The sequence below is a fragment of the Desmodus rotundus genome, chromosome 1, assembly GCF_022682495.2.
Source record: "Desmodus rotundus isolate HL8 chromosome 1, HLdesRot8A.1, whole genome shotgun sequence".
NCBI lineage: Eukaryota > Metazoa > Chordata > Mammalia > Chiroptera > Phyllostomidae > Desmodus > Desmodus rotundus.
The window spans coordinates 184,842,006-184,851,619 of record NC_071387.1 but is presented as its reverse complement, the minus strand read 5'-3'; positions in this window follow the sequence as shown (position 1 = coordinate 184,851,619).

Below are 9,614 nucleotides of genomic sequence, written 5' to 3'. Positions count from 1 at the left end.
ATTAACAGTCACATCTGAAAATCCTAGACTCTAGTAGAAGCCAGGGCTGATCCCACCTGCTGATCTTATCTCTTTTATTCAATGGTAAACCCAACTCTTTAAGTTCCTTTTTGCAAAAACTCCTTTCATCTTGCTTCTTAAAAAAACTCATTAGCACATTTTGTCTTTCTCTAAGAATGTTACTGAGTGTTAGCTGTAGCAAAAGGAACTCTGTAATTAGCCACATCTCTTAATATTCTCCATGGTGGTTCGTAGAAGGAATGAGATCACCAAAACAATCCTTGACCCCAGGAAGAAAATGATAAGAAACTGGCAACCAGCTTGGGCAGAGTCAGATAAGCAGTCTGGTGGGTAAGTTTCCCTGAGTCATAAACAAATCAATGATCCTCCATTAAAGATGAAAAGATCCAACTGTTTTTCAGACTACATTAGGATAGAGAACATTACAGCCTCTTTCCTTGATTTTCAATGGACCATTTAGACAGTCAGAAACAGCAGGGAAACATTATTTACAAAGGCACCATCCATGTGCAGCTGACATCCTTTGGTCCAAGTCCAGGTGGCATCTCAGCATTGGTCACTATTTACAAGGCTTCTATCCCCACTGTATTTCCACTCAATCCATTTCCCCCTGAAGAATTCTACAACCAGTGGCTTTGGAGAAGCCCCTCAGTGTGTGGAAAACATCTCAGTCCATTTCTGGGATAAACAGATTACCCTGAACAAGCCCTCAGCTGAGGGCAGACTATGGAGTACTGCTGTGTCCTTGTCCTTTCTCCCCTGGCCACCTCCAATTCACCAGAACTCACCAACTGGCCAACTAAGAAACTAAAGCTGTTATGTGATGTGCAGAGGAATTTTTGTTCTTCTTTTAAGAATTTGTACTTATGAAAAGTCTTGTGACAGTATAAACTTTTAAATTTTATGGCAGGTAAGTTTTGTTTAACAAATGAGGGAAAGCCCAGTCTTACTGTAATTGAGTGTTTAAAAGCACACTATTTATTTTTTATACAAGAAATATGCCACATTTTGTTACTGCAAAACAAAATTTTTTAAGATACAAAATTTTATCACACAAATAAAATTCTCCACTCAACCATCCGTTCCAAATGCCATTCCCCTAGAGATAATCATTGCTAATTAGAAATGGGCTTTCAGTGAAAAGAAGGAAATTGCATTAAATCAAGACTGTGCCCTAACTTTGAGTCATTTGTGGAGTAAAAAAAAAGATGTCACGATGCAGTTATTAATTCACCACCATTCTTGTCTTTCTCTTGCCTTTATGCCTAGCACCACAGATCACTTTCAGGTGCCTGGCTCAGCAGTCGTTTGTCCAAATATTACACGTATTCTGGTTGAACTCATTCCCCCTCATACTTTGGTTCCTACATGCTACAACTCCCAGCCCAAGCCTTGCCTCCCTACTGGGTAGACATGTCTCTCTAGATGTGCCATTGGCATCTCAGACATATCTTGAGACTGAAGCAATCATCAGCCACCTGTCCCCTCCCCATTTACACTTCATCATGCCTCTGTCTATCCAAGTTACTGAGCCAGAAAACCAGAAATCATCCTTGGCTCTGCCCTCCCAGACCCATTCCCCACACCGTTTATCACCGAGCCCTGTGGATTTTCCTTTCTAAACTTCTTTCAAATCCATGCTGCCTCCCACTGAATTGATTCATAGCCTCATTCTTCTCACCCAGACTGCAGTAGCCCTGCCAACTTTATCTCCATAATACATCTCAAAGCAGCTGTCTTCCCCACATCTCATTCCTTGCCAGAGACAACTGAACCAGCTGCCCAGCAGGTTTCCCTGCCTCCTATTTTGCTTTCAGAGGAGCCAGGATGAATCCTACTCATCATTTTGGTCTCAGAATACATTAAGGAAGACTTTCCTTGCTCACCCATTGAAAAGAAGCCACTTCCTCTTCATATTTGCATGTAACATATTGGAATTCCATTAATCACACTTACTACTGCTTGTACACATACACATGCCTTTAATTTGCTATCTATTAAAACAAAACTCTCCCATGACACATATTACATATCAAAAAAATATTTGTAGAATGAATGAGTAAATGAATGAATGAATGAATGATTGGCACTTTCTAACTGATTTCCCTCCCTTGGCCTGTCTGTTACTTCATTCTTGAACTAGAGAGGTCTTTCTAAGTTGCATGTGTGATTTCATCACTCTGCTGCTTAAAACTTTTAGCAAACAAATTCCAACAATCAATTAAAGCTCCTTTGTGCTATCTGCCATTCTCCCAGGAACAGCTTATACCACTTGGTACCCCCCCGCACTAATCCACACTCATCACCCGCCCTTTCTCACATGGGCCGTGCTCTCTCATGATTCTGTCTCCTTCTGCTTCCTCAAGGCCCCACTCATCGTGTCCTTTCTAGGAGCCTCCCTCAGGTCTCCCAACACTGGGCCCTGGAGCTACTTCTACTTAGATCAAATTTAGGTGTTTTCCTTTTCTTTAGGAGGCTCTGTTTCCCCCACTAGCTTGTATATTCCTTGAGGAGAAGAACCATTCATTTTTATATTTCCAGTACTTTCCAGTGTGTTCAACTTGATGAATGGAGCACTATTCACAATAATTAACATGGGGTACAGCAAAGGCAGCAACAGTCAGGGGACCCATCAGATAGTCACCCACATAGACATATGCTGGATGAATACCAGCCAGGACCTGACAAATGAATGACAACTAAAAACCCTCCTTTCTGTGCTTATTCTCTGTGCTTCCTCAAGGACACAGCTTCTAAAAGCAACAGCATGAGGATCAGCTTCCCTCTCTCTCTGGCCAGCAACCTCGCAGTGGCCATCCAGGGAAGCTCCCACAGCCTGGCAGTCAGCACCAGGCCCGACACAACCCCGTCTGCCTGTCTGTTTGGCTGTAATCACAGCATTCAGTGCCACTCGTCTTGAGCGAGTTCCCCTGAAACCTACTCATGCCCCATGGAGGGTTTACCACAGTTCAGCGGCAGTGATTTATTATTGGGGGCGGTAATTATCAGAACTTCTTGCCAACTCCTCTCTATTTTTCTGAGGGGAAAGAAAGATGTATTTTGAACAAAGCAAGTCCAGCACACGCAGCACCTGTAGGGAACTGGCTGATTAAGGAGAACTGGAAGGCACAATCCGGCCCTCGTGGGGGTCGGAATCCTCACCAGATGAATGGAACCAACCTTCCTCTGAGTGAACATGACTCTCCACGGCAGGCACTGTGCTTTGGGCTGTGTCGGCAGTTTTCATGCGTTCCTCCCTCACATGTGCACAGTGTAAACTGGGGTCACAGAGGCATTTTACCTTTTTCTCTTTCTTCTCTTTCCTCAACTCAGCCAATGGTCCTGCTGTAAATATGGTACCCTGTCCCCAGCTCTAGGAAAGGATCAGTTCTGATCTCTAGCCCTGACTCTCTCCTACACCCTGGCTCCACAAATCCCTGGAATCAATGAAGTTTCCATTCCAGAGCAACGAGGAGAGTTGCGTCTGTCCTACACCAACCAATAGTAACTACACATTGTGTCAGGTGGTGACAAGTGATATATCCGATGTTTGATACATGTCACAGCAGAGATGACAAGTCAAACCACATAAATTTAAAATGGGATCCTGTATTAAACTCATGAGCTCACTAATAATTTAAAAAATCCTGGCCCAGGGAGCTGGATGGTGGTGCAGTTTGATGAGTTCACATCTCAGCAACTGCCCTTCCACAATCCAATTTGACGCCTGAATTGGATTTGATCCACTTGGCAGGAAGGAGGGAAAGTTGAATCGGAGATTGGGAGTAGAAAAATTAGGCCTGCTTAAAGCCATGGGCCTTTTGCATCTCATGTTATCTTCCCAGAAATTGAAAGAAATCCACACATAAAGTGGGCATCATTACTCCCAGTTCACAGATTGACAATGTGGGATCCTGAAGGCTGGGGAACATGCTCACGCTCCACCAGAACATCAGGCAGAGTGCACACTGGGGCTGCGGATCCCCAGCACCCTGGCCCAAACTTCTTTCCATTGAATCATGTTGCTTCTTTAGTAAAATGGGGGCAGGTTTTCTAAAATAGTAAAAAAAATAACCGCAACAAACAGCCCTAACATGTCCACACTCAGCACTGTTCTCAGACTTTACATGCATTAACTCTCTTAAGCCTCCCAACAAATCTGTACAGTAGATTCTACCTTTCCCGCATTCTCCAGATGAGCAAACTGAGGCTCCAAAAGTTATGCAACTTAAGAGTGTCAGTAAGTGGTAGGTGGACCTTAAAACTAGGCCTGGCCACAGCCTATGACACCATGGAACCTTAAACACAAATTGGTGCTAGATATTCCAATTGCAAGTTCAATCAGTTGTACTCATTCCAGAATTCCCCAGCACCATTTCCCAGGATGAGCCCTGAGAAATGCCCCTCATCATTGACTGCTGATAGTGTGTGGCGGAACAGTCGGGCTGATGTAATCACCTACCTGGCCCGAGGGAGAGGAACTGAGGCCTCCAGATCTCGGTCGTGGACACCTATAAGGGAAATCTTACAGAAGGATGCTATGATCAGGTGGAAGAAAAGAGGTCATTCTTTGGAGACAAACCATGAGAAAACTTAGGGATAACATTTTCAATTTATTTTCCTTTGGCCTAGCTGAGGAATCATGGGATGTCTATTCTAATTTTATTTTTAATGTTTTTGTATGAGATATCCTTCCCCCAACCTCCACAGCATGGCATTATTTCTTCCATCTCTTCTAATTCCTGAGGGAGCCCTGGGCAGAGCTATGTGCTTGTTAGCCAGAATTTATTAACAGCCACCTCTGTCCAACAACATGCTGTTGCTCCTCCAATGTGAATAGGAGGAGAGCAGGGAACATAGCATTCTTTTGGGTTAAAAATCAGTAAACAAAAAGACAATGTGTGGGAAGTGTGGAGAAGCAGTTAAGGAAGGGAGAACGCTGGATGTGTTTTTGGCCTCCTGGAAAAGTAAATAAGGCTGCCACCAAGCACGAATGCCACCTTTGCCTTGTCAGAGAGACTGCAGCATCAGAAACTTTTCAACTGCTCGTTTTGTGATGGCAGGTGAAGTCTAGAAATATACATTCTGCTCTGTATCATTTTGTGGTAATCACAGATTTCAAAATAGAGTCAAGACATGGGGTGGTGGGTTATTTGTAGGTGCCAGGAGCAGCCTGAGAGACGGAGCTGGCACAGCCACACACGAGGAGCCCCAAGGTGTTTCTGTGGTTTAGGGAGATGAGGAAACTGGGCTGTAGAGTTGAGCAGTCGAGGGTTCATCGCCAGCATACGGGCCCTGCTGCCCTGACTCAGATACATCATTTAAGTAAATGAATAGTACTCAGTAATGGAACTTCTGGCATGGTATTAGGCTGGATAGAGAGATTGTGGAGTTGGGGAGGCTTCCAGGATCAACAAAATCGTATTTCACTGCCTCACTGTTGATTATATTTTAAGTTCAGAAATTAAAGTGAAAAACACTAAGTTGTGTATTATTAATGCTAATTTCCCAAATTATTCCTAAAGGAGTTTTCTTAACTCTTATTTTCATTTAAAATGAATGAATAGCTAAAATGTTACCCATCCTTCATTCTATTTCACACCCAGCAGATGCCAAAATTTTCTTGAGTCTCCACTTCCTGCTGCCCAAGACCACTGGGAGATGTGGGGCAGGTGGATCCAAACACACGCAGAGTTACATCCAGAAATGATGATGATGGCCCCATGATGTGACCGTCTGTATCTCCCAGATAAACCCCTTACGTGACATGGCTTGAGAGAGAACAAAACTCTTCAGGCCTGTCATGCATGCCCTGCTCCGCACCACCCAGAACATGGCTGAGATCTCCAACTTAACCCACGCCTGAAGGTCCTTGGGCTTGTTAATTGGCACAAGGACATTGTTGTTTTCTAGGAAGGGTGCTGATGAGTTAGCTAAAGCATTCTCTGTGACGTTTATAGCTGTGCCTACAGAGAGCCTATGTAGGCATTTGGTTTGCCTATAGAGAGCTGATTACCCCCACAGTCTGCTGAAGTTGTGGTCCTTGAACCTCAAGACAAATCAGAAAGACCATTGAGCTAGTTCTCCTAAGGACTCCTAAGCACCCCTTTCCAGACCTATTGAAACAGGTTCTCTTGGTCTGGGGCTCAGGCACTGGCATTTTATCTTAGCTCTCCAGCCAGTTGCTGGTATCACCAGGATTGGGAACCATTGACAAGAGAGGGAGTGTTGTGCTAAGGGAGTAGTTGTGTTACTCACAGGTTAAATGAAAGAAGACTAAGACAAACAGCACCACCAAGAGGAATTGGTGGAAAGGCCCAATGGAAGCTCCAGTAAGTGACAGGACTATCATTGAAGAGGTGAGACCACGGAGGACATTTGGGCTCTTGGGCACCAAAATGAGGAATGAAAGAGTTTCAAAATTAGACAACGCCTATCTTATGGTCCTGTCAATGAGTAGTCTGGCCACTTCAGAGAGCCTTGCCTCATTAGCCAACGCAGAGAGGAATATTTTTCTCCTAGCAATCCTATCCCAGCTGTAGGCCAATCATAAACCAATGCTAGTCCACAAACAAGACTTCCTGACTCACCCTCCTGGACCACCTCAGAATGGCCCTGTCCCAACCACCCTTCCTTCATTCTTTGAGCAGATGAAGTCAGAGCAGAAGCAAAGCCACCAACAATGTCCAAATGTATTAGCACAAGCATTGCCTTTGTGCACAGGAGTTTGAGGACTTTATTCTGTGTTAACCTTGCTATTCACTTTTAGTTGTATGTTGGCTAGGTTCTTGGCCCCTCGTTCTCTGACAAACCAAATTACAGCACAACAAATTGCCCTGACCACAGGGGCTCGGCAAGACAAGCCCGGAGTTGCCAGAGATGGCTCCAGCCAACCTCAGTTTTGATTTTCTGGCGCCATAACAAAGCTCTCACAGAAGCCTACCCAGGCTTGCAACTCTTCAGCCTGGATGGTTCCTGTGCATTCCAGTGTCATGGAAAACCCCTCCGTCCCACCGTCTTGAGACACAGCAGTGGCCTTCTACTCAGTGTCTTCCATGAGCCAGGCTCTATGCACTACTGTTCAGTTTGGTCACAACCCTGCAATATATGTATCATCTCATAGCTCAGCAAAGTGGATTTCAGAGAAATTCACAGTGCCTTGTCCCAAATCACACAGCCAGCAAGTAAGCTGTTGGTGTTGCAGTCTTCCAATAAGCCATGGTATTTTTAGTTACTACTGAGATTTGAGTGTACTTATTTAAAAATTATTTTGATATTTTAAAAATTTGAACTCTGAATCATGTATGGTTTTTTCAAGATTAATGACTCAGTTATTAAAGTTTTATTTTTTTATTTTTAAAAAATATTTTATTGATTATGCTATTACAGTTGTTCCATTTTCCTCTTCACTCCCCTCCGTCCTGCACACCCCCTCCCTCCCACATTCCCCCACTTTAGCTCATGTCCATGGGTCATCCATGTAAGTTCTTTGGCTTCTACATTTCCTATACTATTCTTACCCTCCCCCTGTCTATTTTCTACTTACCATTTATGCTACTTATTCTCTGTATCTTCCCCCCCTCCCCCTCCCACTCCCCTGTTGATAACCCTCCATGTGATCTCCATTTCCGTGGTTCTGTTCCTGTTCTAGTTGTTTGCTTAGTTTGCTTTTGTTTTTGTTTTAGGTGTGGTTGTTAATAACTGTGAGTTTGCTGTCATTTTTACTGTTCATATTTTTTATCTTTTTCTTAGATAAGTCCCTTTAACATTTCATACAATAAGGGCTTGGTGATGATGAACTCCTTTAACTTGACCTTATCTGAGAAGCACTTTATCTGCCCTTCCATTCTAAATGAAAGCTTTGCTGGATAGAGCAATCTTGGATGTAGGTCCTTGCCTTTCATGACTTGGAATACTTCTTGCCAGCCCCTTCTTGCCTGTAAGGTCTCTTTTGAGAAATCAGCTGACAGTCTTATGGGAACTCCTTTGTAGGTAACCATGTCCTTTTCTCTTGCTGCTTCTCAGATTCTCTCCTACTATTTAATCCTGGGTAATGTAATTATGATGTGCCTTGATGTGTTCCTCCTTGGGTCCAGCTTCTTTGTGCCTCTCTGAGCTTCCTGGACTTCCTGGAAGTCTATTTCCTTTGCCAGATTAGGGAAGTTCTCCTTCATTATTTGTTCAAATAAGTTTTCAATTTTTTGTTCTTCCTCTTCTCCTTCTGGTACCCCTATAATTCAGATGTTGGAATGTTTAAAGATGTCCTGGAGGTTCCTAAGCCTTTCCTCATTTTTTTGAATTCTTGTTTCTTCATTCTCTTCTGGTTGGATGTTTCTTTCTTCTGATCCACATCGTTGATTTGAGTTCCAGTTTCCTTCACATCACTATTGGTTCCCTGTACATTTTCCTTTGTTTCTCTTAGCATAGCCTTCATTTTTTCATCTAATTTGCTACCAAATTCAATCAATTCTGTGAACATCCTGATTACCAGTGTTTTGAACTGTGAATCTGATAGGTTGGTTGGCTATCTCTTTGTTGCTTAGTTGTATTTTTTCTGGAGCTTTGATCTGTTCTTTCATTTGGGACATTTTTTTCATCTTGGCGCGCCTGTTACATAGAGGGGTGGAGCCTTAGGTGTTCACCAGGGCGGGGCAACCCACGTCGCTGCATTGTGATGCTGTAAGTGGGCGAGGGGCCCAAGAGAGAACAATGGCGCTTGCTCCACTCTCTGCTGGTTTTCAGTCACTCCCTCTGCTACCCACAATCAAATTGGGCATTTCTGGTGCTGCTTCCTGAGTGGGTGGGTGAGTGTACATTCTAGGACCCTGTGGGTCTCTCCAACTAACTCTCCTGTGAGGTTGGGAGTTTCTCCTGCTGCCGCCTCAACCCCCACAGGAGTTTTCAATCAGTGGTTTGAGGCTTTCTTTCCCCAAGCTGGAACTCTGGGTTGCGCGGTCTGTCTTCCGGTCCACCAGCTGCTGCCTCGCCGACCAGCTGCAGCATGGCCTGCCCCACTCTACAATCTGCCACCTTGCTGATCCACCAGCCACTGCCTTGCTGCACGTCCTCTCTGCCCCGACTGCCTGTCTCCACCCCTCCTACTGGTCTGGGTGAGTGTTTCTTCTTTATCTCCTTGGTTGTCGGACTTCCATACAGTTCGATTTTCTGTCAGTTCAGGTTGTTTATTGTTTTTAAATTGTTGTTGTCCTTCTTTTGGTTGTGTGAGGAGGCACAGTGTGTCCACCTACACCTCCATCTTGGCCGGAAGTGATTATTAAAGTTTTAAAAAGTATATCCAAACTGCAAGTCTAAAGAGGAATCCTCCTCAAGGAGCCAGAGTCAGCCCCCATATGGTAATATTGCAGTTTCTCTTTCAAGAAAAAATCCTCCTCTAATTTTTTACATTTCCAAATAAGTGTGATATGAAAAAATAGTATGCAAATTGATAAGTAACCCTGCACTGGATGTATCATCTATACCTAAGGAAAGCAAAGGGTACAAAGGTCAAATAATACAGTCTCTTAGAAATAATAGCAAAAACAATTCCTGTCTTAGCTCAGTTGCCATAACAAAATACCACAGACTGGGAGGTT